The following is a 14,460-nucleotide window of genomic DNA, read 5'->3' on the forward strand; positions in this document are numbered from 1 at the left end:
AAACTCTATGCTCAATACCACATGATGTAAGAATGGTTTAATAGAGGTGGAAAATTTATGAGGATCTATCCCTACTCACCTCTGGTATTCTGAGTTGTGCTCATCATGTCGTAACCAGTACCAAAGAAAGAAGCACATATTACCACTATTATTTGAAGCAAGCATGCAACCGCCCGCTTCAGCTGCCTCTTATCGCTCAAGTGTCCCCCCCCCCTCTCCTTTTTGTGATTGACACTTGCATCTTTTCTATTTTCATATTTCATGTTAGCTATGTTTTTGTTTTAATTTACTTTTTTCTCAACAGCATGGTAAGATTTAACCAAGGTTGTATGTCGAATTAAACCATGTCAAATTTACCATGTTTCTTATACTCATCAGGACATCTGCAGCCGCACAAACAGTCTAAAGTTCCCTCTAACAAACGATATACCTTAATCACATATAAATGTACATGTTTTGGACATTAATTGAGATGGCCAAAAATCCAGTTCAAAATCCAATTTGTTGGTAGGTGACATTATTTGAGACCGTTTCTTTTTTAAATTCATGGCAAGTACTGTTCTCAAGAAATTCAAAGCAACTGAATAACCCAAAAATTTTCAGGACTTGTTTTCTAATGACTCAATTGCAGCAAGTGACCAGAAGGCCCATCCTACTCTTGGACCTACACTATTATCAGCACAAAGATCAGAATGTTTCCACTAAAAAATGAAAATATAAAAAATAAAGGATGTGAAATGAAAATCTACTAACTAGCAGGTAAAACCTGAATGTTTCCACCTGCTCAGCCTTTCCAACCTCTTGATCCTAGAATGCAGTCCCAAACTGAAACTCAACCAGTCACACAGGCAAGCATAAGGTGCAGTGCACATGCAAGTGGAAGCAAGAAGTCCACAGGAAATACTGAAGAAGTTTCTTTAGAACTGTCCGTTTCACAATTTTAACGAAGACTGGAAAATATAATGTCATTTAAGGATACTTCTCCAAGTTAATATAAAAATAATCAACTACGAAAATGTTCCTTTACAAATTAAAATTTTTCAATGAAATAAGTCTTGTTTATAGGAAAACATTGACTCGTTATAGAAAATATGACATCCTTTTAAAGTGCCCCTCCGACAATTAAGGAACTGAGTTTCAGAAGTACCTACGACTAATGAAAGGTTATGGAAGACTGATTTTTTTTTTATCCTATCTCTACTGAGGAACTTCAAGACTGATGACCTTAAAAACATTCACTCTTGGTGGATCCTGGCAATGCAATGTGGTTGGACCCTCATGTTGGTCTGAATGAATCAGCCTTTTAGAGGAGGGTGAGTCAGGGCCTGCTACTAAAAAGCATAGCAAGTTATAAGTCTCAGTAGGACATGTATTTTTATTACCATAGGTTAGGTGAGGTTACCATTATCCTTTTTTTGGTGACAAATCTTATGTGTCCCTAATAAAGGGAATCTGTCAATTTTTCAAGGTTTCAAAACCAAAAAGGCATGGAAGCACAAGAGATGTAGCTCCAGTTCCTTCAGAAAAGGTAAGATCTTTGGTGCAAAAAGAATGGACAAATAAGATAACAAAGAAAAATACACGGCTCCAATTCCTATCTCAGTTTATTTGAAATATACCACATATATAATCATCATTCACATTATCGATTGACAAGAATTTTCAGCAATCCGAAAATCCAAATACAGTAATGTTTTTCAAATAGATGAATTTCTTTGTACAACGAAGGGTGTTAAATAGATTGAAAAGTTGTTTGACGTAATAAAATGATTGACAAACACCTGCTTCATTAATTGAAGTAAAATGTTAAAATCTTGAGCAATTTCTATGAAAGAAATCAAAAAAATCACATTTTGTACATACAATCTCCCTAGGCCTTTTTTTATATTGTCAAAAAGAGGTGGCCCATAAAAATCTTTCTATTCAGGTATTTTCTTTTTATTAGGGTAAAATGGTCTTTTTCATATTTAAAACAGTGGGGCATGTGCCTGTTGGTAATTGTATAAATATAAATGGTTACTTGTAACTTTTCAGAAGAAAAATGCATCAAACCTTATCGGTCTCATTAATTATTTGCCTGGTCTAATTTGTCTAGCGACATATATATATGTGTGTGTGTGTGTGTAAAGTGGTACATGGATTGCTGAGTTCAATTCAATGACGGTAGGAAGCTATTCAATCTCCGCCCCTTATACTGCATTATTCGTTCATTACAAAAGAATCTTATCTTATACTAATGTACCTGGGGTTCTTCTCAATGACAAATTGTCATTTATTACAGCATCATACTACTAATGGCATCAGCTTGGTTTTGAATTGAAATAACAGTGTTGTATTCAATGACATGGATGTCAAAAGAAAAAACATAGAGTAGAAAGAAAACCAACTCCTAGGTTGGGCCACTAATCATTTGTTTGTTGGCAACCTCTTCCTAACTATGCTCAAGTGTTATTCCGTACAGTAAGGCATGAAGTGTTTGCAGTACAATAACTAGAACTATGTGCAAGACAATCTTAGGAATCTAAGCCTTTTGTTACGAGAAACATTACTAAAAATAAATTGATATTAACAAACTTTTCACATCATCCTCTAGAGGTTCTTTTATAAGGTGAGATTCTTTATACATAAAGAATGATGCAGTATACAAGGTGGAGTATGAATATCTTCCTGCCATCATTGTATATATACAAGAAAATCTCTTGTCGAGTGAACCAAATTGACTTCAGACTTTGATTCTTTCGAGCAACTTCTCTATATACCTTCAACTCTTGCAACCTTTCCACAGAAAATAGACAGCCCTCACCACCATCATCCCTAATTAGCATGGTACTGTCATCTGTCAACAGCTAACCATTGCATCACGTGACTGAGTTTTGTTCTCCCTTAGCATGTGGATGCAAAAGGATCACATTGCCTAAGACATATTTTTGGTTGAAAGGCATGGAAATATTTACTAGAGCCTATAAATGTTTTCTTGAGGGGTACAAATTATGTTTGTGCTATTCTTTAATCATAATAACCTATACAGGTGATGAACGCTACTGGGACAGTCCAATACCAGTGACGGTTAGAACTGGTATAGATCCCTAACAATGGTGTAGTTCGCAGCCGTATACACTTATACCGGTGAAATGTCTCGCCGCTAAGGTACTTATACCGGTGTTCTCTAGCACCAGTAGAAATTTCACCACTATAAACCTATAACAGTGATGTACCACCGCTATATTACCTGAACCCATAACGAAACCACCACTGTTATTTGAAGCACACAACTCAACGCACGAAAAGTGCACCTCGAGTGCCTGCCTCTCGCTGATGTCTATCTCTCTCTCTACTTCTGTTTTGTAATTAATGCTTGTATTTTTTTTTCATTGTTCTATTTCACATTGTTTTTGTTTAATTCTTTTCTCAGCCGCATGGTAGAATTAGATAAAAGTGATAAGTGTTAATTTATTGAAGGTTGTATGTTGAATGAAATAGTGTAAGTTAATAAATGTTGGATAAAAATCAGAGAGTTTAGTGAATTTATTGAACTTATAACCATTTGACCAAACCAGAGCTCTCATGAGTATGTTGTTTAAATAAACCAAAGTAATGCTTTTTTCATCCGCAGTACTTATAAGGAATTAAATATTTTACAACCTTTTATGTATAATTGTTGATAACAACTAATTAAACTTTCTCGCAAATAGCAATACAGTGCCATCCTTATGCATGATTTTGGCGCAAAAAAAAAAGGTTTTTTTGCACTTGTTTTTAATTCTGACATGATTTTTGTTGATATAATGTGTTAGATTATTTTTGCCATGAAACTTAAGCTTCACTATGCATCGCTTAGCTACACAATGCATCTCCAACTTGGTGCATCGCTTCACCTTGTTGTACTTCACAACAAATCAGCAGTTTCACCATTTAGGTCCTTCTCAACGACTGCAGGATCATCATTGATTGCATCAGTTTGCTGTGTTCTCCCTTGAACAAAACCAGCTTGATTTTGCGATTGAGATTGCAAAGACGTTGATGAGAATGTGGTGCCATGCTCCCCTGTAGTCTGTCTAGATGTATTTTCATCCATTCTGCAAAGAAATCTGAATGAGAACTAAAACCACCAGAATCATTATCGCGCATACCTGAATGAAAGGTACTCCACTGCGCCTCCTTCATGCTCGACCAGGTCTGCTTAGAACCTTTAACAAACGGAAAATCTTCTTCCAAATTGTTGAGATGGGCATTGGCGCCGGCGCCATGTGCAACCAACTCTACTGGTGTGGCAGACTCGTTGGACTCAACAGCACATCGGAACTACTCCCTTCTGCAACCTGATTTACTTTCTATGGTTTGAATTCGACCGAGTTTCTGACACGAAAGGAGCCAGCTTTTCTGGCAACAGCCTCGTTCACCTGAACTTGTAAATGGTACTCCGATTTACTCAAGGAAAGTTTCACTAGAGAAGTATCAGCAGGGGGCCCAGTTGATCCCATCGGAATCATTACCTCTTGTAACTCAGCTGCAGAAGAACCATCGATCCAAAACTCATCATCCACAAGCTTGTCAAAGAAACCTTCATCCGTCTGATCCTGCATAAGATATGGAGAAGCTGCCATTGATATAACAGAAAGGAGAAAGAAATGCTCAAAATCTCAGATCGAAACAACCAACTTCCTTGTGAACGATAATTCGAATGCTCTTCACTGGAATCTACCTTGACTAACAAAATTAACAGCAACCAAGACCTTAATAGTCATGGATCACATACCCAAAAGCGATGAATCACAAACCACACCATAAACAAATCAAAATGAGCAACGAGAATAAAATTCCAAAAAAAAAAAAAACTTGTTCGAAAAGGGGAGTCATGACCGTTGTTACACATGTTAGATGAAATTATATCAGAAACCGCCTGGATGGCAAAAGGAAGACCCTTCTCCCTCCTCCAAAAACCAGTTGTGGGCTGGAAAAACAAGAAAGGGATAGAGAAATGGCCGAAAAAAAAAATAAAAAAAAGGAGAGGAGAGAGTGATCGATCCTACTGGGAACCAGCCATCGCTGTGCTACCTTCGAGCTCCCCCTCCTTGATGAGGGCAGATCGTAACCTCCAGAGGTAGACGAGAATATGGGCTAGAAATCTTTCCCCCGTTTCTTGGGTTTTTACATGGTAAAAATGTGATGCATTTCGGAAAAACCATTTAAAACCCCAATACTTATCATCTGCATCAAACATGCACTTGGGAAGCGGACATTCCTTTTATGTTCTTCAAACATTTCATCGGGGCCAAAGAAAAAAAAGATCCAAATCCATGTTCACATGTAATCCGATCCGAAACAAATAGGAACTTAAGAAAACTGCATCTGCCTCATAATATTTAATGAACGAGGTGATAGCCGATGTTTTTTTAGTTTTTTTTTTTAATGAAAAACTAATCTTGACCTACCAGTTTTGTTGATGAAGCGCATCCAATCTGCCATGCTTGTAATGGCCGTTATTAAAATAAAATATTTTTTAAAATTTCAAAGGATTTTTAAATTTTAAATTGATTTTTTTATTATTTGAAAAAACACTTCTGTTTTGCGCCGTAAAGTCTTTTCGGTTAGTTCTAACATAAATTCAAAATATGACTGTACAAAAAAGTAAAACATGTTCCGCAGTTCTTATAGCCCTTTTAATCTATATCAAATGATATTATTGATCAATCTCTATATGCAAACAGAAATTATGTCATAAGAAGGACCAAACACTCTTATCAAATTACATAGGGTTGTAAAGCATCTCATTCAACTTCAGATCGTGATCGACCAAAAAAAATGCTGAACCGAAAAAAAAAAAAGTTTAAACTTAAAACTTTTCTTAGCAACAACTATAATATCAAAAGTGGTCACAGTGAAAAGTATGGGAGACCCTCTTATTTGCTAAACAACCCCTTAGGTGCCCACCACCCCTTAGTTAGCTTCAAACTTTGTCCCCATCAAGTCTCACCTCTCTTATTCTACTATTTGTCCTCATAAGAAGAGGATTTACCCACATGTATCATTCGAGAAAAAAAAAATCTATTTTGCACAATGAATTTTTTTTTTCTTTAAAAAAAAAGGTTAGCCGTCTCTACATTGGGTAGGAAGAAGACATGTTTTGGTTCCTTTGCAAAGTAACTAAGAAATTATTTGTCAATAGTTTGTTACCATTTACTTAAAGGACGGATCCATTAGGAATTTATTTTTTCTTATAAATCGAATATGAACGAGAGAGATCTTATAATTCTCTCAAGTAGAATATCTTTGTTTTCAAAAAATTCAGGCTCTATCATTATAAACTGATCATATCACCATTTTCTTTTTTCATTTTTTCACTACATTGATTAACACCCCGACAGTTGCACCGGCAACATAGCAGCACAATCTTCTTTCTGTAGGTGGCAGATGAGTTCTATCAGCCATTATTTAATGCAACATTAAAGAAAAAAAGCATTCATACAACATTCAAACCTATATATCAAAACTTAGAGATGAAGCCCATCAACTCAGTAGATGCCTCTCCCTAGGGGCTGCACACATAGAAGGCATGATCCTCTTCCGAGAAGACGTGCAACTTCACCACCTTCCTTCCCAAGTTCTTCAGCTCCTCCACTAATATCATGCCCCGGTCCCTAGAACGTTTCGGCCTCTCATCACCACCATCACCGCGATGTCCGGCAGCCCCTCCGCTGGTGGTTTACATAAGAGGAGCTGCCTGGTACAACCCCTTGAGGCCTGATAGATCAGGCACAGGCTGGAGGCGAGGACATTGTGGATGATCTTCCCACCGACAGTGTCACCCACGATGGAAAGCCGAGAAAGGTAAGCTGAGTCAAGAAGGTCGTGGCAAGCATACGGGGAGGAAAGCCATGGATCTAACTACAAAATTTTTTGTATTGCATTGTTGAAAAGTAATGCTTGTTGTTTTGTGAATTATGAAATTTTTATCAATATATGATTATTTTAAAGTGGTTTCTATCATATTGTACATTTGTATTTGTGTTCATTCTAATCAATGTGCTAATGAACAGATAGCAGAGAACAAATGCATGCTTAGGCTATCTTTCCACCTAGACATTCAACCACTAGCTTTATTAAATATATAGGTAAATATTGGTATTGCATGTTATTAAGTTTTAATAACATGAAGTCCCGATAAACATATCTATAAACCTAGCCTAACCAAGTGATCATGTAAACCTTCTGGCCACAAAGTCAACCGGTATAGTCTGATTACAGATTTGCCACATAAAACCTTAGAAGGTTTCAAGCGCATGATCCCACTCCATGATAAATGTAATGTCTAAGTGGTTCAGTTGAGAGTTTTTACAGGATTTTTCCTCTTCTGCGAAAGGTAATTTTGTCTTTTTCTGTTTTACAAAGAAAGCAACTTTTGCATCTTTGTCATGTGGGGGGCTTTTTTTGGTCCTTACCATTAAGTTTAAAAATGGATGCCCAAGTGGCATTCTACTATGGGCCCTATCGGCACATGGTGACAAGAAATAGGAGGAGGGAGTTGGTGGGTGCACCACTATACATAAAAAAAAAGGTTAGGGTTAAGATATTTTGAAAATTATTTCAAAATAAAATATTCTTTCTATTTTTTTATTTTTTAGTTTTTTTGTTATTATTTTTTTTAATTGAGAGCATTTTCATTATTAGTGTATTGGCATGCGGAAATTTTGTGTATCCCAAGGTGTGCATAAAATGAGCTGTAGGTAAGCTTAAAGGGGTTCTCGGAAGCGAAAGATCACTTTGATAGCAACAGGCTCAAATATATGATACGTTTGCCATATCTTGTCTCACCAACTTATATATATATATATATATATATATAATATATATATAATATAATATATATATAATATATATATATATATATATATATATATATATATATATATATGCTCACACACAATGTTGTAGAACGTGGTAAATACCAATTCAATGATCATTTTTATCTACAAATTGTTAAATTTGGACAACCAGCCACATGAATATATAATGAGAGAGAGATACCTTTTTTATGTGATGGGCCTACTATCCCGTAATTTGACACACAAACTCTTTTTTGAATTATTAAGGGGTGTTCAATGAGCTTGAAGTCGAAGAATTTTAAAATTAAAATTATTGTTTTCTGTGAATAGAAAATTACATTTAAAAAAAATTATTCCAGAATTATAAGCTTATCGTCAATTCAAAATTCTCAAATTATGATTATAATTTCAGAATTTTAGAATTTTTTAGTCTCCCTTTAAGGCATATGTTATGGTAGTTTGAATCCATCAGTTATAATATTTAATTACTATTTATCAAACAAGTCATTTTCAGTTTTGAAATCAAAATTTCATTCTATCAAACACAACAAATTCATTTTCCTCAATAATATAATATACTAAGCATGTGCTAGTGGCGTATAGGGGAGGGCTCAACTAACATGTGGCCCTTATATTTACAAATATATTTTGGGTTGCTGGATCCACGTACATATTGGCATGTAAATCTTATATGTTTATCCATCTTTCTGTAACTATAGTTAGCCATCACATTTAATTCACTTATGTAAGATATTCTGGTCTGGTTCTGGTTCATTCGTGCACCTTCCCCCCCCCCCCCCCCACACCTCACTCTATTGTAATTCAGTAATTGTCATAAAAATTTGAGAAATTCACAAGTAATGAATCTGCTTTTAATATATTTATAAGTAACTGTTTAATATTTGATAAATTGTAAAAAGTTCTTTGACATGGTAAAATGAATAACAAACACCAGCTTCACTAATTGAAGAAAAATGTTAAAATCATGAGTAATTTCTATGAAAATTTTGAAAAATATCACATTTTGTACATACACTCTCCCTGGGCCTCTTTTATTAATATTGATACTTATAAAATCAATGGAAATATTTGAGGAAACTGACAAAAGATGTGGCTCATGAAAAATTTTCTATTTGAAGGTATTTTCTTTTTTATTAGGTTAAAATGGTGTTTTTCATATTTTTTAAAATTTTCTATTATTGGGGCATGTGTCTGTAAGTTATTGTATGTAAGTTATTGTATAAATATAAATGGTTACTTGTCACTTTCAGAAGGAAATGGATCAAACCTAGTCAGTATCATTAATTATTGGCCCGGTCTAATTAATCTGGGGATATATATATATATATATATAGACTGATGGGTTCGATTCAATGACGGTAAGAAGGTATCATACCCCGCCTCACATACTGCATCATTCGTTCTTTAAAAGAATCTCAGCTTATGCTGATATATCATCAGGGGTTCTTCTCAATGACAAATTGTCATTTATTACATCATCATGCTAGTAATGGTATCAGCTTGGTTTCAAATTGAAATAACATTGCTGCATTAAATGACATGGGTGTCAAAAGAAAAAACATGGAGTAGAAAGAAAACCCAACTGCTAGGTTGGATCACTAATCATTTGTTTAGAAGCGGGTGTTGGCAACCTCTTCCTAAATTTATATAGGTCAATCTGCTATATTAAGCACAGTTAGCAATATGACCAACATCTTCAAAACACTTCAACATGGAACATTTTTAGGACTTCCAAAAGTACAAAGTTGCAAAGCATGAACCTGTTTGCAATAGAATAAGTAGAACTATGTATAAGGCAATCTTAGGCATCTACACTTTTTGTTACGAGAAACATTACTAAAAATAGATTCATATTCATTAAACTTTTTAGACCATCCTTCTTTGGTTCTTTTATAAGATGAGATTCTTTATAAAGAACAAATGATTCTGTATACGAGGCAGAGTATGAATACCTTCCTGCCGTCATTGTATATATACAATAAAATCTCTTGTTGAGTGAAACAAAATTGACTTCACTCTGATTTTTTTGAGCAACTTCATCCTCTATATACCTTCAACTCTTGCAACCTTACCGAAAAAACAGATTGCCCTCGTCACCATAATCTCTAATTAGCATGGTACTGTCATCTGTCAGTAGTTGACCATTGCATCACGTGGCTGAGTTTTGTTCCCCCTTAGTGCGTGGATGTGGAAGGAACACGTCACGTGAGACAAAATTTTTGTTGAAAGACTTGGAAATATTTACTAGAGGTTATAAATGTTTTCTTGGGGGATATAAATTTTATTTGTGCTTTTCTTTAATGACAATAAGCTATACCGGTGATGAACCGAACCGGTACAGCCCTACTGATGATGGTAAAATGGTTTAGGTCACCGCCATATACATTTATACCTGTGATTTTTCTTTGCCGCTAAACGTGCTTACACTGGTGTTCTGTACCACCGGTAGAAATTTTCACCACCATTAACCTATAACTGTGATTTTTAGCACTGCTATATATTACCTTAACCAAACACATAACCACGAGTGCGTACTACCAGTGGTATTTGAAGTGCACACCTCAACGCACGAGATGTGAACCTCAAGTGCCTGCCTATCTCTCCGTCTGTCTCTCCCTCTGCTTTCTAATTAATGCTGGACTCTTTTTGATTTTCTATTTCATATTGTTTTTGTTTAGTTTTTTCTCAGCTGCATGGTAGAAGTAGATAAAACCGTGAGTGTTGAATTTATTGAACATTTTATGTTGACTGAAATACTGTGAGTTAGTAAATGTTGGATGAAAATCATAGAGTTTAGTGAATTTATTAAGTTAGTAAATGTTGGATGAAAATCATAGAGTTTAGTGAATTTATTGTACTTATAACCATTTGATGAAAGCGGTGCTTTCATGAGTATGTTGTTTAAATAAACCAAAGTAATGTTCTTTGTTTTCATCCACAGTACTTATAAGGTATTAAATATTTTACAAACTTTTATGTATAATTGTTGATAACAACTAATTAAACTTTCTCGCAAATAGCAAAACAGTGCCATCTTTCATTTCTGATTTTGGCGCAAGAAAAAATGTTTTTTGCTTTTGTTTTTAATTTTTGACATGATTTTTGTTGATATAATATGTTAAGAGTATTTCTGCCATCAAACTTAATTAAGCTTCACTATGCAATGCTTAGCTACGTGTTGCATCACCAGCTTAGTGCATCGCTTTGCCTTGTTCTACTTCACAACAATGTTGTAAGAAGCATACGCCTCACACAAAAAAATGTGACTCAAAGTGTTTTTTAGAAAAAAACGCCTTGAGGCCTTGCCGTGAGGCGCATGCATCCTTGAAGCATGCGCCTCATTTGGTAGAGGTGTATGCCTCCATCCGTAGTACACTCCGTACTTGAGGCGTACACCTCAGGGATGGTCATTAGGGCTTCACACGTAGCCCTAACTGAACCCCGTTTGTATCCCTAAATCCCCTTTTCTCAATCCCAAATCACATGTGAAATTGAAGATTTCAACCATCGTTGCACGCCTGCGAAATTGCTAGAGGCTGGAGCTACAGTTGGTGAAGCCATCACCCAACGTCAGAATTTCAATTGCAACTGTAGGTCTCTCTCTTTGAGTCTCTTCCTCTCCATGGCAGACACCGAACATAGGTGGCCACCTTTCTATCTTTGTCTTAGTCTCTCTATCCATGTCCGGCGCTGGCCATGGCCACCCTCTAGCTCTCTCAGCTCTCTGGCCATGACTGGCCACCCTCTGCGTGTTGCTGTGATGGTATACAGTGTGTCCACATGGCGCTTTTGTTACTTTGTGTGTATCACCATGGCCTGGCTTACGATGTTGTGGTAATGTGGCTTACAAAGTCAAGACCTTGAACTTATTTTCTTCATGCGTGCCATCCTTGCACTCATATTATGTGTTCATCTTTACTATTGTCATCATTTGTAGTGTGGACATGTACTCCATTGATGGTGGTCCTCCTCCCATTGTTGCCAAGTGTCGCAAGTGGTGTCTTAGTTTATTATATGTTTTGGGATTTGTATCCTTACTTTATGACTTAGCATTTAATGCATCTTTAACTTATTATATTTTCTTTCAAATTTTTTTTGTGCCTTAGTTCATGTTGTTTTTTTTTTGTGCTTCTTGGTAGACAGCTATGTTCAATCCTTACTGAATCAATTGAAAAATATTTTTTACATTATTTTGTTTTATACAAATAAATAAAAAACATGGAAAATTTACATTACTACAATTACCTTTTTTATTATATATTTTTTTTGTGGATGCTTTTTTTCTTTGTTTTTTCTTTTTCTTTATTTCTAGTTCAAACATGTTCTCATTTTGGAAGAGCTGCTTGTCTTCTTCTCTTCTATTTAGATTTGATATCATGTTAAAGAACATGACAATGGTAATTGATGCATTGTCGTAGACAATTCTTTTATATTTTTACGTGTTTTTTCAAAAATTGTTTTGCATTAAGTTTCTAATATGTTGTTACTTGTTAATTATTCCAATTGGTCGTATGGTGTTAATATTTGTTACATTATGCGTTGTTAATATTTGGGTATGCATAGTAATTTGAGCTTTTGCATACAATGTAATTGAGCTTATTGGATGCTTATTGAATTATATTTGTAATACATTGTTAGGTTTGAGAAAAAATGTCACGGCAGGATCTAGCATTGAAACATTGCATTGAAGAAGATCATGATGATAAAGAAAAAATGGGAAACTTGATATGAAATTATTGTATAGAAACTTATAAAGGTGGTGTTTGAAGAAAGAAACAACACTTGGCTGGAACTAAAATAGTTGCTAAAGCATGTTACAAAGCCCACAAAGTGTTGTAAAATCTTTCAATAATTATTTGCAGGTACAAAAACGTGAAATAGAAAGAAAAAAAAGACAATCTTGAATTGCATAGAAATGAATGTTTGGATGAAGGAATGATCAGTGGTAGCCTTACATGTCCCAATGTTCATGCATTTGGAATTTCATGAGGACCAATGGATCAATTTATAACTTCAGATATGCGACAACCAACAATCAACAATGCCATCAAGAAAGAGGAAAGAAAGCAAGTATATTCTGCCATAGGTCAGTTTTCTTTTGCAAATGTTTTACACTTTTGATTTATATTATGAACTTATGAGTAGATCAAATGAAGTTATCTAAACCACTCTTCTCATTTATTTTTGTCAGTTGATTGGTGGAATACATTTGGCGAAAATACAAAAGAATTGAAGAATTTTGCTATGAGAATTCTCAATCTTACATATAGTGCATCAGAATGTGAATGTAAATGCAGCTCATTCTTTTTGGTAAATAAATGAAACTTTCAAATAATTTATTATGCTATCATTCAAATGTTTTTTGATAATTATCAAAATGATTAACTAATGCAATTACATGATAGGTACATACAAAAACAAGAAATTGCATTGAACAAGAAAAACTTAATTCTTTGGTTTTCATCATGTATATATGAATATGAATACAGAAAGTGTTTCATCTTCTCAAAAGAAAAGTGTTGGCAAAGGTAATGCTATATGTATGCAATTTTTGAAATAAAGATAAGAACATTGTCCTTTTTCTTTATTAATTGTTTCATTTTGTTATGTGTTAGTGTTTTTATATGAAGGTAAAACAATAATAGAAGATTTAGAATATGAGAGTTTAGATGATGAAGAAGATGAAGTTATTCAATATTTGGATGGTTCAAATGACGATGAACTGTCATCCATTAAAGAATATGACAATGATGAAGATACAATTGACCAATTGCCTACAAAATTTATTTGAACTTTGTTAAATATCACTTGATAATTACAAAAATTAATTACTTTCTTTTAATTTTTGTACATATATATATTTCAATATGCTTATATTATTATCCAACAATACTTATTATTTACTTATTCTCTTAATTGATATTATTATCTGAATCTTGGTTTTCCTAGTTTTGGTTATTTGTTTTTCAATGATAGTTCTATGACATTTAATTGTTTAGGACAGGTCATGCTATGCGCCAATTATGCAAGCACTCTTTATGCTATGTATGCTATAACATTGTGTTTGTTTGGATTTAAAAATTATTGTGGATTGCATACGTTGTATATTGTTCTTTCTTGATATGCTTAGGGTCGTAGTCATTTTTTTCAGTTTCATTGCTACTTTTATAAATATTATATAATTCACAAATTTGTCTGTGAAGCTTACGCTTCAATTAATGCCTCACCTCGCCACGCCGCATGAGAGGCTCAACAGCTCGCCTTGCCTTGTCACCTTTTACAACATTGCTTCACAACATTGTATACTTTCATGAATTGCTGGCTAAAATTTTGAAAATATAACAAGTCAATGAAATTGGGCAGTTGCCTAAAATTTATATGCAAATAAAGCGCATGTTAATAATAATGAGACTAGCAATAACTCAAATACAAGCAACCAATTAATACTCCAATAGCATAAGACATTACCTCAAGAATAGTCAATAAAAGTCTTCACATAATGATGCATTCACACTTGGGGCTTCAACTACACTCTAGCAAATCTCATTGCCTTCTACATCTTAAAAAGCAACCTATCTTACTTGAACTGCAACAAGAAAAGAGCAATACTAAGAGC

Source organism: Nymphaea colorata, unplaced genomic scaffold, assembly GCF_008831285.2.
Source record: "Nymphaea colorata isolate Beijing-Zhang1983 unplaced genomic scaffold, ASM883128v2 scaffold0001, whole genome shotgun sequence".
Taxonomy (NCBI): domain Eukaryota; kingdom Viridiplantae; phylum Streptophyta; class Magnoliopsida; order Nymphaeales; family Nymphaeaceae; genus Nymphaea; species Nymphaea colorata.